Genomic DNA, 19,911 nt, shown 5'->3' with positions numbered 1-19,911 from the left:
CTCTTCTGAGACCTGAGGCCTACTGCTGGCAACTGAAGTCCCTGCTGATGTCCGCAAGGCCAAGTTGTTGCCTGATAAAAATGGATCACCTAGTTTCCCCCAATGTCTCACTGTCTACTGTCCGGTAAAGCTAACTCCACTTGAAATTCTGAGCCACATATGCAAGGGCTAGAGGCAGCGCAGCAGAAAAGGGAAGGCGGAGCAAACTGGGAGTCCTTCCTCCTTCCAGCTATGCATGTATGAGTGAGGGAGCCATGGCCGCCATGGACACCATACTGGGTGCCTGTCTGGCCCACTGGAGACATGGCAAATGTGTCTTGGAGGTCTGCTGCTGGTGGGCAGGCACCTTCGAGCTTGTGCAGAGGGCCTAGGGGGAGGCAAGGTGCCGGGTGCGGGGAAGCAGATCCAAGTGGGGGATCTCTTGGGGATTTGAGGCTTAGAGCCTGGGGATGAAAGGGGATTAAGTAGGGAGTGATGCTATACAGTCCCTCTCCCCTTCAAAGCAGCCGCTTTCTCCAGCAGAACTCCTCTCTGTGGACTGCAGAGGAGTTGTGATTCCAGGGGATCCTTAGGCCCCACCTGGAGGTTAGTATCCCAAGAAAGCAGCCCTTTTCCCTAGGGGAACTGCTCTCTGTGGCCTGCAGAGGAGCTGTGATTCCAGGGGATCCCCAGGCCTCACCTGGAAGCTGGTATCCCAAGAAAGGAGCCCTATTCTCCAGTGGGAATTGTTGTCTGCGGCCTGCAGTGGAGCTGTGATTCCAGGGGATCCACAGGCCCCACCTGGAGGCTGGCATCTGAGAAAGGGCAGGGACCAAGGTGGGTGCATGCTCTCTCCAAGCATGTATAGTAGAGAGCTGACTGACATCAACCTTTGTCATGTACTCTACCTCTGAACTTGTGATATGAATTGGTAGGACCATATGTAGGGCAGGGCTTGGGGGCAGGGAGGAGATGAGGACCAAATGTGATTGCTGCAGTGATTGGATACACTTTTGGTTGATATCATGAGCTGCATGGGCTCCCAGGGGCATGGCTGGAAGAGGTGGGCAGGGAATTTCATTAGTGCCATTGGGCTATACTGCCATTTTTGCCAGTGTGGAACTGCTGAGAGAACTGCCTGACACTGCCAATAATAGCTTCCACCAGTGTAAGTCCACTTTACACCATGATATCTATGTTATACCATCAAAGAGGTCAGTCAGTTACTTATTTTGCCCTCCCCCCCGACTGCTCCATTTGACTTGCATTCTCTGGTTTAACGTTGGCTTAGATTGTACGGTTTGATGTTCGCTGTGTTAGGCTTGCTACCCTGGACAGTGGTTCTGCTAGGATTCCTTGGTTCTGTGTTGGTTCCATTGGCCATGTTGTGTTCACTGGGAGGTTTTTGCTCAGTGGTTGCTTTGCTTGTTCTTCTGTTGGCTGTATTTTGCTGTGGAGTAAGCATGCAATTTTCCTTCCATAGGAAACAATGGTACCTTCTCTTAGGGTCCATAGAACCGGGCTCCTTTACCTAATCTACTTGAAAGTCCTTTAATGAAAATGCAGCTTCAGCTCTAAAATTTTGTGTCATTTGCTTGAAAAATATCTACTCCAGCTCCCAGAAAGTTTTCCCCTAGGAAATAAAAGATCTGAATAGTATTGGAATAAAAAATATAAATAATAATTCAGGTACCAAAATGTAATTTGGATCCTGAATACTCTGGGAATACTGAGAATTATGAAATCTGAATTTAAAAATATCATTTTTTTCTGATGCACACCCTGCCTGTGGTGTTAGCCAAAAATCAAGAGCCTGAGGGCTCTTGTACATAAGCCTTTAGCCTGAGGGTTAAGGCTTTAACTGGGCAGAAGTTCATTTGAAGACTCTTCATCCTTTCTTATTTGTTTTTATCCTTTTCTATATATTGTTAGCTACTTGGGATACCTATTGGAGAGAAAAGTATAATATAAATATGCTAGATAAATAAATAATATATGGATCACAGTAGTGACTAATGTCACTTTGCGTTTGCAGTGCTAGAGGAATGCTAACTTTTGATGGGTGTTTTAAGTATGCTTTATTTCCTATATAACAAGGAGAAGCACTTAACAGAGCAAGATGCAGTCTGTTGCTCCATATTCCAGTGTGCATGTCTGTGTGTGTGTGTGAGAGAGAGAGAGCATTATATATAGGGTAATTGCCACCAATACAATCATACTTCCACCCAAAATATGCAGAGGGACAACAAATGGATTTGAAGTTGGCTGTCCTTTTATTCTTGCTTTTTGGTGATACCTGGAGCTAGCAGGTCACCAAACACTTTACAAGAGTGTTTTTTCTATACCATGTTGGAATTGTATTAGGATGCTATAAGCCTAATAGGTCAGATTCTAAAAATCTGTGATTGATAGGAATTTCTGGGAGCAGATTTTTCTCCCATGACATCTTCCTGAATTGCTTGGGTAATATAACATTTGTGCTTTCTCTCATGGGGATGAAATGCAATATAAGCTCTTCCCATGTGACTTGGGGCTTTTAACATTACTTGAGAAGCAGGGGAAAGATCTGTGGCTTCCATATTTCCCTTACCTGCTCCTGACCTAGATTCACAATTCCAATTATTTCTAGTTAGGGTTAACCTTGATGAAAGTAGAAACAGAGTAAGCTCATATTTGAAAAGTAGATGATACATACCTATTTAAATAATTTGACTTGAATTTAAACTAACAATACTGTTTTTAGCTAAATGGAAAATTATGTCCTTAAGGAAGACAATTAAAAAATCTTCAGTGCTACAAGACAATCTGCTTTTACTTTAGTTAAGATTAATTATAAAGAAAGGCTTGTGAGTAGATAAATGTACAGTATTTACATCTCCTTCCCATGAAGAAGTAGCTTCAATCACTGAAATTGCTGACTGCTTTTAGCAGCATGCTAGCAGGAGACCTGAGCTGATTCTGCACTTACTTTGTTTATTCCGTTGTGGATCCTGCTGAATTCAGATCAATTTGAACTCGGGGAGAAGGAAAGCCAAGCACAGCAGGAACTTTTTTTTTTTTTGAAAGGCGGGGGGGGGGGAGAGGATTGGGGACAGCAGAGGACGGGAAATAAATCCAAGAGGAAAATCTCTGCCAAGAGGAGTTAGGGCTTCTGGAGAGAAGTTAGGCCTTCCATTTTAAGAGAAGCCTTGCAACAAAAGATTCAACTGACACCCTGGCTAATCAGGGCTTTTCTACAGCGTTGGAGGCTCAAGGCAGCAGGTTAGTTTGGGAAAAGCAGAGAGCTGCACCTTTATTTATTTATTTTTTCAAATATCGAAGGTTATATCAACTCCAGGATATCGTGGGGAAAAGGTAGGGTCACTCCAGATCAATCATGCTTGTTACAGATGACAAATTTAAATCACCCAAAATCAAAATGGAAATTGCATTCAGTGTTAGATGGCAGGGACTGAATCGACCTGCAAGGACTTGCAGAGGAATCTTATTTCCCCCTTTCCCCCTATTTCATCTTTTCCTTCTCCAAAGCTCCCATAGCTTCTCCCATCTTTCGCCTTTCTCATTTCCCTACCCACCAGGAACCTAACTTTATCTGTCACTCTGTCTTAAGCTTTCCCTTTTCTCCTCCCCCTGGCAGTATCTCCCTAAGAAAACTCTGAACAAGTTGTGCAGCTCTACCTGACCAAGTTGTACAGTGGAGAAAGTACAGGAACTTGCAGCGGGCATCTCACTTCCTCTGTATCTCCTCCCCGCACTATTTTCTTTATCCTTTATCCTAGCAGCCTCCATATTTTTGCCTTTCCCTGTTTCCTTCCTCCTTCAAAAACTTACTTTTATCTGACCATCAAAACTCACTTATATTAATTATTTATTTACTTCATGTATAGCCCACTTTCCTACACAATTAGCGGCTGGGACTTAGAAGAAGAAGAAGAGTTTGTTCTTATATGCCGCTTTTCCCTACCCGAAGGAGGCTCAAAGCGGCTTACAGTTGCCTTCCCATTCCTCTCCCCACAACAGACACCCTGTGAGATTGGTGAGGCTGAGAAAGCCCTGACTTACCAAGACCACCATTGATGAAGCAGGCAGCAGCCAGAAGAACATGGTGAATGCTGGGTGCTGGCATGTGGAAGAGGCGGGCATGTGGAACAGGCGAGGGCATATGGAAGAGGTGGGGGCGGGAGTGACCCAGCCTCTCTCATGCCCAGGCAGCCAAACTGCTTTCCTCTCTCTCCCACTATGTTATAAGATTTGTTTACAAGCTCTTGTTGAATGGCTTTCGTTGCAGTCGGTTTAGGTACGGTGTGAGTGTGTTGGCAGGCAGTTCAGTTTGCACACTAGACTCCCCGGAAGTTGGGGGGTCTCCTTAATGAGACCAGCAGTTACACAAGCACAGCCTACCCAGCTGGGAAGTCAGGGGCTTGTAGTCAAGTGACCTGTGGGGCACCAAAGTGAGGTGGATGCCTGGTGGGCCCCGATAGAGCCCAGTGAGGGATTCTGGACATGGAGGAACTGCTCTCCCGGCTGGGATAGAGTGGGTTCCAAGGCATCCAAGGACCCTCGGGCTAAGCAGCTGGACAGCTGAGAGGTCAGGCTTCTTACCATGAGGGGCCACGCCTTTGGAAGGTGGCATTATAATAAAATGGCTGTGGCCATATTTATGCCAAAAGTGAGTTGCATCTTAATTGGCAGAACTGCTAATCAATGGGGAGTCAAAGCAGTTTACATCATTCTCCTTTCCTCCATTATACCTCAAGCATATCAGTGAGATAGTTTGGGCTTTGAGTGGGCCAAATTCACCAATAAACTTCCATAGAAGAGTGGTGATTAAAACTGATCTCTTCAATCCTAGTCTGATACTCAAAACACTATAGTCATTATCATGGGGTGGCTATTGTGGCAAGCAGCTGAGCCTGGGTGAATTAGATCACTTGGCAGCAATTTGCCCAACAGTGGCTGCTACATCTGATCCCAAAGACCCAAAACAGCCCTAGAAATGACCCACCCTCCTGCTTTTTCTGGACAGAAACCAAGGCTTGAATACTGCTGTGGTTGCCTAGTAAATCCACTGAGTGTATGAGATTCTCAAAACTTCAAGCATTTTATCATTTTGTATGCATTAACTCCTCATGTATTCCTTGTAGAAATTAGATTTTTTTTACAAACCTGGAGTGATTCTCGGATTAGTAGAGAGGTCTGTCCATGATTCTGATATCTGGATATAAGTATTCAAAGATGGGCCAAATTGAACCAAGTCAAGAATTGATGATAATATGCATCTTATCATTTGTGGCTGTTAAAAATGTCAGCAAAAATGTATGCTACCTTAAATTGTCATTAAAAATGACTTATAACATGAAAAGGTAATAGTCTGTGTAAGGTAGATATCTCTACTTTGTGTTTATTTGAATGTCAACTTATTGAAATGTTAATGGCTGCGGAGAAGACATTTGGATATTTTATATGCTTCCAGGGACTAGTAGCATTACAGATGATGAGATAAACATATAATTAGGTAGGGACATACAAATCTCAAAAGTCTGAATTTTTCCCCAGGATTTTTGTTTTTTTGTGGAATATGCTCTTTATATTGTATTAACTAAATGCATCTCATTCTACCCCCCACCACACACACATCTAAAAATTTTGTCATCTTTTCCCCATGTTTAATGTTCCTAGACTACTTCCTTTATTTTCATGTACTAAAATATGTCTTATAATTTCTGACCAGAAGATAAGAAATTGTGATTTATATATATTATGAATGGATCCTTAGGACTCTGTTACAACCAGATTTTGCAGTCTTTCACTTTCAGGTGAACCTGTATGTGTATTTCCAAGAAGATATATTTATATTACAATAGGTTTTTTAATTCAAAAGTAATGTTTATGTTTATGTAAATAACTGCTATTATAAACATGCATTTATATTAAGATAGATTAAGATAGATCAAAACATGTCTTGATTTATCTCAGAAAATAAAGGATTAATTAAATATATGTATCATTGATTTACAAGATTAATGATGACACGCATACATTTTTGTTGGCTTAAACAAGGCCACAGATTTATTATTAACTCTGCAGGAGTGTTTCCATAGCATGGGAGAGGGAACCTGACTTGCAGTCAGCTGACCACAAGAACCCAGACCCCAGTGGTGCCCTGGAGTCCACCCGGACATGTGTCCCCTTGCTGCTGGATTCCCATTGTATGGAAGTGTTCCACCTGGGGTGCCAAGAGGAAGCACACACTTTCCTTGGTCCCACCCCAGGCCACCTGGCATATTAGACCCTGGGGTGCCAAGGTTTAGATTTATATCCCACCCCTCCTGACAAGTCAGCTCGGGGCAGCTTACAAATAAAAAGGCAAGTAGCCTTTACAAAAGTCAATGCAATAAAACAATAAAATCGATACTCCCCCCCCCCAATTAAAACATAAAACAGTCAACCCAAAACAATAACAAGATGGCGGACAAAAAACCAAAAATAACCCCCCAATTCCCACCCCACCACCCATATCACGTCATAATGGCATATAATGGAATAACAGCCAGTCAGGTGTATTAGTTTGACATAGGGTGGGTCCCACAGATTGATCAATCAACCCCAGGATCTCTCCTCAGCCTCAACCAAAAGCCTGGTGGAAGAGCTCTGTCTTACAGGCCCTGTGGAACATTGATACCTCCATCAGGGCCCTCAGATCTTCTAGGAGCTAATTCTACCAGGCAGGGGCCAGAGCCGGAAAGGCCCTGGGCCTGGTCAAGGCCTAGGACAATCAGAAGATTCATACCTGCAGAGCAAAGCACCCTGAAGGGGGCATAGGCAGACAAGTGGTCCGTCAGATAGGCAGGACCCCTCTTCCTTAGTTCCACCCCAAGCTACCATCCTTTGTGAGTCCCACGTCTCCCCTTCCAGTTCAACCCCACTTGCAGACCTGCCGCCTCTTATGGAGGCCCCTAACCTGGGGAGTCTGATGCGTAGACTGAACCTCCCCCAAATAGGCTCCATCCCATTCCAAAACTGCCAGTTGTGACAAAATGTATTCAAAGACAAGTGACAGTGGTCCCATTCCATACCATAAAGTATTTAAGGTGCTCCTTGGCCTGCACCTCTCTTCCCTGCCCCAGGTGTAATTCTAAGCCACCACACCTGGCAGGCTCAACTCCCTTGCATCCTCCTTTGGCGCGAGCCAAAGGGCGAGAGACAAAGGGCTCTTGGCCTGTGGCTCTTAGCCTGGGGTTCTTGGCCGAGCAATTAGAATCAGTAGATTATATTTCCCTAGTACTTGCACTGCCTAGAAATTACAATGGACCTCCAGGACACTCATCCCATCATCTGCAGTGAGTGTGACATGATTGCCTTCCTTCCAGAAGACAAGATGGACTACATCTGCCCCAAGTATAAGATAGTAAGACTTTTGGAGGAAAGGATTAGGGGATTAGAAGACAGCATTATTACTCTGACCCAAAGTAAGAAAGGGGAGGATTTCATAGACTAGAGCCGTGCAACTCTAATAAAGAGGATACAACCAGTCCTGAAGAGGATAAGGAGATTGACCTCACTACGGAGCCTCTGCAGACAGTTCAGAAAAAGACTCAACGGCGTAGAGCAAGACAGTTCTCGGGGCCTTTGGAGCTCCAGAATAGATTTCAGGCCCTTGCAGAGGAGGTGCAAGGGTCAACGAGGGAAGAGGTCCCAAAACAAAGTCTAAGACAAAGGGAAGAGGCCACGGGGATAGAAGGAAATGGAGTTGAGAAAAAAAAAGGAGAGTACTGGTAATTGGAGACTCCCTCCTAAGAGGAATGGATCGCCATGTGGCTGGGCCCGACCCCCTAACCCGAGAGGTATGTTGCTTGCCAGGGGCGAAAATTAAAGACGTTTCAGAATGGCTGCCCAAACTCCTCAAATTTACGGATCACTACCCATTTGTGATGGTCCATGTGGGAACGAATGACATGTCCCTGAATACCATTGCTCCTATTTAAAAAGACTATCAAGATCTGGGGAGGAAGCTCAAGCAAATGGGGGCACAAGTGGTATTCTCTTCAATCTTGCCTGTCAAGGGAAGAGGAATGCGTCAGAAGAGGAAGATAATGGAGGTGAATCAGTGGCTGCGTAGTTGGTGCCGTCAGGAGAGATTTGGTTTCTGGGACCATGGGATAGGCTTCCTTGAGGAAGGCCTACTAGCACCTGATGGACTGCACTTATCGAAACTGGGGAAGAATGTGTTTGGCAGGAACCTGGGGAGATTCATCAGGAGAGCTTTAAACTGAAGCCACTAGGGGAAGGAGACGATCAACATAGGGAGGGTAAGGAAGGAGAACGATCGGGGGCAGCCCAAGTAAAGGCCAGCTCATAGGGAACCAAAAGTAAAAGGATTCAGATGTCTTTATACTAACGCCCGAAGCATGGGCAATAAGAAGGAAGAGCTGGAACTTCTCATGCTGCTGGAAAGGTATGATCTAGTAGGCATCACAGAAACTTGGTGGAATGATTCTCATGACTGGAATGTAATGGTGGATGGATATGAACTGTTCAGAAAAAACAGAATAGATCGAAGAGGTGGAGGAGTGGCACTGTATGTGAGGAAAGGGCTTACCTGTCAGGAAATTCTAGTGACGGAGAGCATATCTACAGTGGAAAGCATCTGGGTGAAAATAAGCGAGGGGAAAACAAACAGTGTGGTGGTTGGTGTCTGCTACCGACGACCTGACCAAGGAGAGGATGTGGATGCTGCACTTTGTGAGCAGCTTGAGAAAATATCCAAGCGGCAGGACCTTGTCATCATGGGTGACTTCAATTTCCCGGAGGTGTGCTGGGAAACAAACATTGCGAAGCGTCCTCAGTCATGCAACTTTCTGACCTGCCTGGCTGATAATTTCATTTATCAAATGGAAGATGAACCCACAAGAGGTTCAGCCATACTGGACTTAATACTGACCAACAGGCAAGAGTTGGTGGATGAGGTGAAGGAGATGGGGACCCTAGGGAGAAGTGACCATGTCCTCATAGGATTCATTTTGAGATGGGGAGGCAAGGAAGCTTGTAGCCAGACGTGGATGTTGGATTTTCGTAGGGCAAACTTTAATAAACTCAGAGACATGATGAGTGTCATACCATGGACGAGAATGCTGGAAGGGAAGGGAGCATGTGAAGGGTGGGTGCTACTCAAACAAGAGCTATTGCATACTCAATCAATGACTATCCCAGAAAGGCGAAAACACTGCAGGAGCTCTAAGAAGCCTATTTGGATGAACAGAGAACTTCAAGAGGAACTAAGAAAGAAAAGGAAAATGTTCAGGAAATGGAGGGAAGGACAGAGCTCTAAGAGTACCTACAGGTTACTAGGCACTGTAGATCAATCATCAGAAAGGCCAAAGCTGAGAGTGAGCTAAGATTGGCTAGGGAAGCCCATTGTAACAAGAAAAGATTTTTCAGTTATGTGAGGAGCAAACGTAAAGTAAAGGAGGCAATAGGCCCACGGTTGGGTGTGGATGGACAAACTCTAACGGAAGACGCAGAGAAAGCAGAAAGGCTTAGTGCCTATTTTACATCTGTTTATTCACACAGGTCAAAGTGTTTAGGCACATCTAGAGATGGCCGTAGCCAAAGGATAGTGTCTGGGTGGCAGGTTAACATGGATAGAGAGGTTGTCGAGAGGCATTTAGCTGCACTGGATGAGTTCAGATCCCAAGAACTTTCCCAAGAACTTGCACAGCCCTTGTCCATCATCTTCGGGACCTCTTTAAAGACTGGAGATGTCCCAGAGGACTGGAAGAGAGCAAACATTATTCCGATCTTCAAAAAAGGGAGGAAGGATGACCCGGGAAACTACAAACTAGTGAGTCTGACCTCTGTTGTGGGGAAGATAATGGAGCAGATATTAAAGGGAGCGATCTGCAAACATCTGGAGGACAATTTGGTGATCCAAGGAAGGCAGCATGGATTTGTCTCCAACAGGTCCTGCCAGACCAACCTGGTTTCCTTTTTTGACCAAGTCAGAGTAGTTCAACAGTGGAATAGGCTGCCTAAGGAGGTGGTGAGCTCCCCCTCACTGGCAGTATTCAAGCAAAGGTTGGATACAAACTTTTCTTGGATGCTTTAGGATGCTTTGGGCTGATCCTGCATTGAGCAGGGGGTTGGACTAGATGGCCTGTATGGCTCCTTCCAACTGTAAGATTCTGTGATTCTGTGATTTCAAAGTTGTTGTTTTTTTCCCATAGCAGTATATGAGAAATGTTCAGTTTCTGTAGTTAAATAGACTCAACAGGTTACAGGTATCTTTGGGAACAATAAATACAGACCTGACTCAAACTCTTGGAAAATCTTTCTAGTAGAAATGACTTTTGTGAGAATTAAATAGTCATCTTACAATCTTACAATATTCAAAAGAACTGAAGATATAAAATGAAGCAACAGTAGTACAGCAGCACTTTCATTAAATTGTATAACAGAACATATATTTTCCTGATATAGATTATGACATGAGTGTAGCTATTTAATATTATTTTTAAAAAGGGCAAACTGAGATAAATAAAACTAAGTAAATATATTTATCTTTTATGTTCTAGGTGATAAAGTAAATTCAGCAGTTTTATGAATTTCTGTGTTAATAAATAATACATGCATATAAAGTTGCAAATAAATTTATTTATATATCCTAGCATTAGTAGGCCATAAATAAATCAAGTCTCCAAACCAAATCTAGAGTGAAATGAGATGTTTAATGTAATGGGAAACACAGGTACCCAGTTAAAGAGTAGTGATCAAGACAATGTTGGATAATTCAAGGCAATTAATATAAACATAGTAGATTTTCACTTAATGCATAGTATGTGGACTCTTTTTCCACCAAAAATGTGAATATATTTTCTAGTTCAGTTGACTTAGAATAAGGAATAGAGCAAAATGAATGGAAGACAGGTCATGTGATGGCTATTAAATATGCCAAGCAAATGCAGTCTCCATGTGTCATAAAGATTTTGTTTCTTGATAAAAACAACTCTTTGCAATTCTGATTCTGCAATTCTGATTTTCTGGTGCATTCTCATGGAATCACTCTAAATATAGACTCTAATTTGTGCCTGGCATTTTGCATTTTCGTCCATCACTGGGTAGAACTCTAATAGTAGCATTTGATTAGCGTATATATATACACACACACACACATATACATATACATATACATATACATATACATATACATATACATATACATATACATATATATATATATATATATATATACACACACACACACACACATACATATATATGCATACATACATACATACATACATACATATATATATACACATACACACACACGCATACATATATACACATATACATTTACATTTACATTTACATTTACATTTACATTTATATTTATATTTATATTTATATTTATATTTATATTTATATTTATATTTATATTTATATTTATATTTATATTTATCTATGTATACACTAGATATATACATATATATGTGTATATATATGTATATATACATATATGTATATATATATGTGTGTGTGTGTGTATGTATCTGTGTGTGTATAGTGAACCCTAAATCATAAAGTTCATTTAGATGCTGGAGGAGAAGATGGGGTAGGCAAGGGCTGATGTGGAGTCCTCATTTTTTACTTTTAATTTTATGAAGCATCCCCAGAAAGTGGGCATTATTGTTATTGCAAATTAGATTTGTAACATGATCATGGACAATTTTTTAAAGAAATACAAAGAGCAGTGGGGAGAGTGGGAGGAGAGTCAGATTATTGGTTGGAGTTAATGCGCTGTCACTTGAGGTAGGAATGCAGGGGGGAAGCCGATTTGAATCCTGAGCATCCTCATTGGAAAACTACAAAGTCCCTCCCAGAGGACGGGGCAAAAACACATTGTCCAAGGTTATTCAAACTATGTGACAAGCAAGGAAATCATTGAGAACTGTTCTTTAAGAGCCCAAGTTTTGTGTGAAAGGTTTGTATTACTTGGGAACACAAGGGAGCCTATGGCAGCATTTCTGTGGCTGTGGAAACAGACCCAGTCTTCTTATAATTTTTTCTGGGATATCTGACTGACTGTTGTTGAAGATAGACTGTAGAAAAAATAGACCTTTGGTTTGAGCTGCAGTTCTTTACAGTGATTTCATAGGGATGGGCAAATGATATTAGGGCCTGTATAACAGGTTACTGTGCATTAACTCTACTGAGAGTTAAATGTTCAGTTGTATATTTCTAATATAATTTTATTTTATATATCATAGTATTAGTGGAAGATTTATGTATGAATATAGTTACCATGTGAAAAGCTATGGTTTGCTTTTTAAGCTAACATCAAACCATACAATAATTGAGGAAAAAATGTTTTTTCCCTACAGTTTATTTTTAAATATTCAATACAGCATTACTGCTGCCTGTTTTTATTACAACAATTTGGCTTTTTTCTCTTTTCTTCTGTACCTTTAGATAACATCACTTGGCCAGGATTGATTTATAGATTTATTTTAAAAATTCCAGCTGTGTTTCCAAGAACTATGTTGTATGCTAATGACCACTAAAGAACACCTTTGAGGCCAAAACATATATGCTCTTGTGTTGCTCATTTGGTATTTATCAAAATGTTGGTATAGGAAATTATAATTGCTTATGTGAAGCTTATTCTTGATGACTGCTAATATAGTCTGATATTCAGAATCTAAAGTTTTAATCATATTATTGTGTATACTATTGAATACATATATTTCTTTTAATACAAGTTTTATTTGCTGTAGCTTTACCTTTGCAGCATTCTCAGTACTTTTTGGGTTGTGTTAACTTCCACTTCTCCATTGTTTGGCAAGGAATGGCCACCTATCACCTCATAGATTTAAAAATCCAAGGTAGTTTTCTGCTTCCTCAGTGTCTTCCTCTGTTTTAATTTTGCATCACTTTGTAAAGGCATTGTAGACAGACCAACAGAAGAGAGAGGGTTTGTTTTATACACTACACTGGCTAGCCATTATAAAATGAAATTCTCAATGTCTTCACATTAGAATGTAACTCATGAGGGGTTTTAGCCCCAGCTTGATGTTACACAGAACTTGAATAAATGTTTTGGGGTATTACATGCTGAGAGTAATAGTAGAGTACGCCTCAGTAGCCAAGTAAACATACAATATATAACTATAAATGTCTATGTTAATGCTCCTCTCTAGGTAAATTCATCATTTATTTTATGTTTAAAGGCCTCATTTGTAAGAGCAATAAAATTCTTTCCATGGTGGAAATTGGCCATGATATCTTAATTCAGGAGTATTATTATTCTCCCACAAACATTCAAGATGCAACTAAAAAATTAGATTAAATATGAGAACATTAGGATGTGATAAGCTTTGTAGCAATCTTATGACTAAGCTATTGTTTCTTCAGGGACTTCAAATTCATACAGTATTCCTAAGAAAGCTTGGAATATAATTGTTGTTTATTTTGAAGAGTATGATTGCCTAAAGGCATCGCTTCTTTTTGTGGCACTGTACAGAGCAATAAAATGTGCATGATACTATTTGCTTCAATTTAGCTACCACACTAGGCAAAGCACAAAGTTTAAATGAAAAGAAGGGATTTTCTCTCTCTCTCCAATGTGTGCATGGTGGTCTGAAACACAAAAATTTATAGTTCATCAATAGTTTTTGATAACTTCTTTTTCAATAAGGCAACGATCCTCAAACCACATGTTCTACCTGCAATGAGTTATCTGTGTGGCTATAGCAAGTGGTACAGTCTGAATCCATATGCAAGCCATTTATAGTGTGCAATGCTACATGTGAATCAGGTAATAATAGTAATATTTTTAATACATATCCTACCCTTCCAATGCTCAGGGCAGGTAAGAATCTTAAAACATAGGTAACAGAATTCCTTTAATAAAGTGGCACATTGAATTGTATACCTCACACATAAATGTTTTGCTTTTAAATCCCATTTTAATCAAATTGTACTTAAATTTTGGTTTGATGCTCATGACTTAAGTTTATAAACTGAAGATCATACTGTAAAACTTTATCCCTATAGCCAAGAAAGCTGGAGTATTAGATTGAACTCTTGCTACTATAGACTAGGGAAACTGCAAATTATTTCATTGTGAATGCATTGTGAATGTGATAGCTGAGTTTACCAGATTTAATAGCAACAATCAAGTTGAGCTGATTTCTAGTTTTGTTTGGTTGGGAAACAAACAGCTTGAACAACTTGCGAACTGTTTTGATGCTGTTTATTGACTTGCAGGCGGGCATGCGGGGTAGGAATAAGGCTCATACCCAAATCCTTTTTGGCAGACAGGCCACAACTTTATTAACACCCATGTGTTGGCTGACAAGTGAAGATGGAGACTACACCATAGTTCTCTGGGTCATCCAACCCAATTCTCTAACCACAGCAGTGCCCTGGGGATCTCGTCCTGGTGCCAGCCGGATCCACAGGTCCTCTTGCTGCTGGGCATCCACCCACTAGAGAGAATAAGGGAATGCTTCAGGAGACATGGACCTCCTTCAGCCCACCCCTTTTCATCTGGCTTTACTGGTGCGGTCCTGGGGCCTTCCCATCCAAGTTGGCCAGCTCCAAATTACAGCCTTTCCAATGAGGCACCTTATCAAGGGAGTACTTCTACTCCCTCTCTGTATTCCCCCTCTTTATTATAGGCTCCTTCTCCTTGCCCCCACTCCTAACCACAGAACTTCTAGAGGGGATATATTAAATATTCCTTAGAGCCTTTGCCCTAGCCAATCCATCACAGACATAATGGTCAAGCATGTATTATTCAATTGTAAATTCTACAAGGAAATGCACTCCTTATACCTCACCCTATTCTATTTAAGTTACCAGGTAGATCAGATAACTTTTTACACATCCCTCCTCCTTGAAATGTCCAAGAATAATGCTACATTCCTTTTTAATTTAGCTAAGCCTTTATGCCTAGAAGGAGAAGCAGCTGCCAGAAACTTTGCAACAGCTGCTGTGCTATCATGGTATATGTCCAAAAGTAGGATTTGGGAAACTGAATCTAGAGAGATGTTATTGTGCACTGAAATCCACCTCTGGATCCACCGCTCTTACGCTCTTTTTTTTTAGCAAGGGGCAATCCATCATTATATGTGAGATAGTATTGATAAGACCAGACAAAATCTATCCAAAAAGGGGATACCCCAACAATTGCCATGAATCTCATAGAAGAGGAGGCATTTAAGCTTGTTAGCATAAATGCTCAACACTGTGAGGGAACAATAAGGGCAGATAGATAATGAGCATGTTCTCCTGTTGGAATAATTCTTAGCACTAATGGGGAGCAAACACATCTTCCAGGTTGAAATAAAACCAAGCTCAGTTATTAGGTATGTTAGACTTTTCTTGAGGTCTGAAGGATTTGAGGAGGCAAGATCATCAGGAGTCACTCCTAGTTGGAAAAACCTATCACGTAGTGTCCTGAGCCAGGGGCAGTAAGTGAATCCCAGCTCAAGAGATATCAGAGACCATCTATTGAAACACTGTGCAGATTTCTAGCTCTAGTGGCATGGAACCACATTAGTTCTTCAACTTATTTAATGCCTAACTCTAGCCTAATTGTTGGGGTGTCAGCTATGGGCTTATTCACAAGAAAGGTGATAATTCAAACTCTCAATACCTAGTAGGTATAGGAATGGATTTTAAAGATTATTTTTTAAAGAATGTTTACACCTATATATATAGTCTTTCTTATAGAAAGATTCTGTCAGTATAATATTTCATCTCTAGATCATAAATAGCATGTGTATATTTTCTTTTGTCTTCTGCAACAGTTGGAGGTGTGAGACCACAAGTAGAAAATTTCTGTAGCCAGCAAGAGGCAGCCTGATGCTCCTCAGTGCATGCTGGCTTCCATCACAGTCCAGTGATGTGGCCGGCAAGTTGGAAGGCCAGAGAGAGGCTGAGAGGAGCAGTGTTATCCTAAGTGCTATCCTAAAAGCACTTCCAGTTTCTTTAACACTTTGTAACAAGATACAAAATGGTGTCCTGTGGTCTGAAAATGATTGCATGTGGTAGCCACTCTGACATACCCTCCCTCTCCAAAAAATGTTCCTGGTAAATAAATGGTGGATGATCTCATGACAACATTATAACTTTGGTTATATAAACTAAACTTTCTCTTTGGTCTTACTACCATTCTGCTGGACACCTTCTAGGTCAAGCTTGAAGTGAATGCCAAACAATCATTAGTAATTGTGTGTTTTGAATATCTTATTTCACTGAGACTAGATTTCATTGATATCAAGACCATAAGATCTTTTAAGCAGAAATGGTTTAGTATTACATATATGCATAGGGTAATATCACTGGCTTTGCATGGATAACCTTCTTCATTTTTTTGTCATGGCTGAATTACTGTCTGCACTTGTCCATACCCTAGTGCTCTCTGGCTATAATTAGTCCATAAAGTATAAGAAAATGTTTTGAGAGGTTATGAGGAGAATGAGAGGGTATACTTATTTTGGGATCAGAAGTGACTAAACTTTAAACATAATTTGTGTTATTGATCATCTATGCCCTCCATCTATGGCTCTTAACCCTGCCTCAAATAAATCCTTAGGACATGTTCTGTGTATAAATGGTGTCAGGGTCTTCATGGCATAAATTCAGCAAACATGGGAAAATCAAATAATAAGTTTACGTTGTATATTCACTTCCCCTAAAGAAGTGAATCTATCTAAATTCCATCTTCATATGACACTTTCACTACTTATAGTTCAAGTTCTGTTTTACACAGCTCTTAAATATATGATAAGATCTGGAAATTAGACTTACGAATAAAAGCTTTCTACACAATTAAAACCTAGTGTTTCTGTGCTCTATCCCTAATCAATTTATGTATTTTTTTAAAAAAATCAGTATATATCCTGTCTGCTGCATGTTGCAAAAAGGAGTCTCAGGGCTTCTGACAAATGAGAACACAATAAAATCCAATCATTCAATCAATCTGATTGAATGCAGTGCTGTAGAATATGCATGTATAGAAATGGGCTATGGGAGAATGACATTCTGCTACTTAAATTAAGACTGTAATATATGCTTCAGGGAACAATTGACTGAGGAGACTTGACCCAGATGACATTTTCCACAGTAATTAATTTGGTTCAGAATGCTGGCTGGTTATTCTCATAGCTACTTCATCCATCCTTTCATTACTGTCACCAACGTCAGCAAATTACAATGGGATCTTTTAGATGAATGCAACGGTTTAGAGATGTACAGAAGTTTTAAAAAATCACCTGATTCGGGCAAAAGTTATGATGTACCAATTTATCAGGAAAAGATAAAAACATGGACATAATTTAACTTTGAATCACCATTTGATTAAAGCGAGAATAATACACTCTTCTTGTTGTAATATTGCATTGTTCTTCATGTTGCAATATTGTCTGCATTGCTATTAGAATCTATACTAATATACAAATAAATACCAAGAAACTGTTTTCAGACAGTTTGTCATCGGCATGTTTGTGAGACTGAGAGCACCTTTGAGTATGTGTTGTGTTAGCATGGGTAAAACATTCAATAGCTGTACCTAAATTGTTTACCTTTCAAAGAAGAGAGAGAGAAAGGGAGTATCTGAAAAATGAAATGATGATAAAGATGTCAGATGGATAATTTCTAATCTGTGCCATAAAAGTATATCTATGGGATCTTGTAACAGTAGTTAATGATGTTCCTGGTGATATGGAAAGCTTTGCCTTGCCATCTTCACCTTTTTGAGGCGTGGGTCTTTAGGGAAATATAAACAGTACACTAAACAGCATGTGTTTGACTGTTCCTGTATTTCTCCTTCCTATGCCTCTTCCATTGTGGTGTTACCTGATGCTCAAAGCACCCCTCTCACATGTGGGCCTGGGTTTGGGGCAGCTCATCCATGGGGGCTGGGCTCCTTCTGCACCTGTGGTACTGTAGCACACAGCCACCTGGCCAGCTCCTGCTTACCTGGCAGGTAGGAGGGTTAGAGCAGAGCACGGCAGCTCAGCCAGTGAATCCTGGCTACTGAGGCTGTGTGGCACCATGGAGTGCAGCTGGCCATCCTCTCCCTGCTCCCCCAGGAGGCTGGGAGCACAATGGCCCAGCTACAGAGCTAGGCTGCAAGACCAAGCACAGTCAGCCCCTGCCCCCCCCCCCCCCGGTTTACCTGCTGCCATATCTTCTTCCTCCTAAGTACCCCGAAGCAGCAATGAGGAGGAGGAGGTAGATGGGGAACAGCCACAACTGACCCTCAGTGGGAGAGTGCCCACGCCCTATCGGGGGCATGCCTATACCGAGGGCCAATCAGGTAGTGTGTGGGTCTTCCGCAAACAAACCAAACATTGGCTAAAGGTAATAATGAGCTCATCTATTGGCAGACTTGCAGGAACCATTACCACATGGGCTTGAAAAGAAGCATTTAAGACAACTTTCTGGTCTGCTAAAGTGGCAGTACCAAAGTATCTCTCATTCAGTAACCACTATGACTGCCTAGGAAACAGCCAGATTATTTTATAAGGTAAATCGGTATTTTATATTTGGCAAGAATAAGTCCTTGTATAGAGAGATTAAGATTTTTTTAAAAAATATATTTATTTATAGTCCACATCCTCTCTTCCACAGAGGACTTGGGACAGATCACAGCATACAGAAGCATAGCATTAAAGCTCAAATAGATAATAAAACCTGCAAATACAAGTAATTGCAATTCAATGGATACTAGTAAAAATGCAACCAGAATAAATCCATCCATCTCCTATTGGTTGATTCCAATTTCCTGTTGCCTACCTGCTGAATTTGCTCTGTAGAGTTGCTTCTAGCAGTTGATGAAAAAAAGCTTTCCAGGACTCTGACTAGACCCAGGGAAGAAAGGAACTCAGGCCTCAATTGAGAACACAGTGGCCAGTTTTGTTTAAGCATGTGTTTGTGGGATGGAAGAGTTCATGCTGTCTCTCTTCACTGCTTTTTTCTTCCCCTTCATTTTCATTTTCATGGGATTTTAATCTTCTTGGGTTTTACGTTGTACATTCTGACGAGGCCACTAAGAACAGCAAGTGCGCAGAAATTAACACCTTGCAACTTGAAGTGTCAGTGGTGGTGGTTGTGGTGGTGGTGGGTTTAACTCAAAGGAACACCAAACCAATTCCAAAATAAGAAATATCTGAAATGTAAAAGGAAAAATTGATAATTATTTGTTGGATTTTCAAAAAAGATACATTTACCAGCTGGATTTATGCTTTCTCCGAAGCCATGGCTGAATGGCACATATAAAGCGCAGTTGTCTCAGCAGTGCACAGATGAAGATGTTTTCAAAAACAGATGGCTAGACTTATTGTTATATTTTAAGAAACAGAATTTTATTTATTACCTGACATACAAAACAGAAGAATATGTGGTACTATGTAAAAAATGAGCACATTTGTTTGGGACATAAAATTAGATAATGATATATTCCCATGTATATTCATGCCAATGTCTGGTTGTGTTGTTATTGAGAAAACCAACAAAAGTTGTTAATGAGACTAACATACTAAATAATTAAATGGCAACAAACTCCAAGCACACATTACAATCATGTTTATTATTCTGATGGCAGTGGGAAGTGTGATCTCCTTTCTCACTGAGCAGCTGCAAGTTACTTCATATACATGATATCCTTCCAGCATGGAAACAATCTCAATATTCTTCACAATACCAGTAATGGTATTCTTGCTATTCCTTGGTATGTCTCTTTTAAGGAGATGCTTTATACTAGCATCTAACTATCTAGTCCTGAACCTGATTAAAAATTATTTTGAAAATCCTTATTATTATTATTAGCAAAGTTTGACTATGCAGACAGAGCACACAGCCCCAGGCTGCTTAAAGAATAAAATAGTTTTGCCTTGAATAGGGGTATCGTTCGCATCTTAGAAA

This window comes from Paroedura picta, chromosome 6 (genome assembly GCF_049243985.1).
Source record: "Paroedura picta isolate Pp20150507F chromosome 6, Ppicta_v3.0, whole genome shotgun sequence".
Taxonomy (NCBI): domain Eukaryota; kingdom Metazoa; phylum Chordata; class Lepidosauria; order Squamata; family Gekkonidae; genus Paroedura; species Paroedura picta.
This window is presented reverse-complemented; position numbering follows the sequence as displayed.